The following is a 1,688-nucleotide window of genomic DNA, read 5'->3' as shown; positions in this document are numbered from 1 at the left end:
CTTGTAATACAACAAAACTAAATTCGCCATATACCTCGAAACTCAATTGTTGGCAGTATAGGTACCACCTCAAATACTTGGCGGGCCGGATACCGGGGATGTCCGGCCAGCGGTTTGCCGGCCCTCGCGGGCCAGTTTCCGCCCACGGGCCGTAGTTTGGAGACCCCTGGTCTAGCACATTGTTTTACTCTGTCAGGAAATTCCATAATATTTTATTGTTCAGTGGCATTCATCCACAGTATTATTTATGATTCACTTTATCCAAAAAGCGCCTTTATCGATACTGAAGTGAGACATTCATAGTTAGGCAGGTTGCGTGCTTTTATCCGAACACTTGGCTCGTAGATTTATAGGTGAATTGCCGCAATGAACAATACTTTTCACCGCCAAAGAATATCATTCGCTGTGTTTATGTTTTCATATTCACTCACAATAGCATTCAGTATCATTTGCATTCACAGTTTTGCCTGACTTCAATTAAATGCTGTCAAATTATCTTAAACATTCAGATTCGATTAATTTTAAAGAAATTTTAAGTATCTAAGTTATTACCTCAATGAAACGAGCAGCTGACATTTGTCTTCGGGTCAATGCTTATCCGAGTTACTTAATCCACTATAATTTGCAAAGATAACACCACATGTGGAGATACCGTGCTTCCGTTGTAGATAAAGCTTCACATCTGACATTGTACGAGCAGATGAAAAAATCCGATAGTTGCCATTTAGTGTAGGCGGCGATACCTTTCTTGTGTTGTAGATAAAGCTTGACATTTAAGATGTGTGAAGTTATGAAAGAAAACCGATAGTTACCAGTTAGTGAAGGACCGTTGTCTTATTATTGATGCAAGAGTACCTCGTCCTTTAGTATGTGAATAACCATTGTCTCAGGGAAAATTAACAGAACTCCCTATCGAAACAACTGGGAGCTGCACTAAGTCAAATCATCGGCAATAACAGCTGAAGATGTGGAGATTCAGAATAGGAGATTGCACCCAGGACTCGTGCTCAAAAACCCATCGGGCTACCCAGATTTGTGCTTGCTTGCCCCGCAGATAACGAAGAGACTGAAAAATGATATGGCGAGGTAAAATAAATTATACTGCTCGCCAAGGGAGACGAAAATGTAATAGTGATGCAATAATATTAAACGTAAGTGAATGATTAACAGTAGGAAAGCATGAACAGGGGGAACAAATCCAGTAGTTTTGGCTCGCTTTCTGCTAGTGGCAGAAACCTCTTAAATGATGGTCATGTACTTGTTAAAAACCTTGTGAGTTGCTCACATGTAAGGAAATATGCAGGCATCACATGCAGAGGTTCTTTTTCCTCCAACGTAACTACCCTGGAATTAAGTAAAACTTCTGTGCTCACCGTGCCTGTGTTGAAGTCTCCTTCATCCAAATTGCATTAAGAGCATTTGTTGTGAACTACTGTTCGCACTCACGCCAGCTCTACACTTTTCCGCACATTGTAAATTGACGGGCAAAACACGGCAAGTGCCATAATCCTATTTCCCAGAAACTTCGCTCAGTGGAAGAGGGGTCAAAATAACAGAACAAATGTCTCTGCATATCTGTAGATACTTGATGGGTTCTGAGAAAACAACGCTCAAAATTTTCAAGGTACTGTACGTGCCTTTGAGCGAGTAGATGGTTCCATCGAATCTGTGGTACAGTGGCTAGTGTG

The sequence above is a fragment of the Schistocerca gregaria genome, chromosome 5 (genome assembly GCF_023897955.1).
Source record: "Schistocerca gregaria isolate iqSchGreg1 chromosome 5, iqSchGreg1.2, whole genome shotgun sequence".
NCBI classification, from domain to species: domain Eukaryota; kingdom Metazoa; phylum Arthropoda; class Insecta; order Orthoptera; family Acrididae; genus Schistocerca; species Schistocerca gregaria.
The sequence above is the reverse complement of the archived record's forward strand: the minus strand, read 5'-3'. Positions refer to the sequence as shown.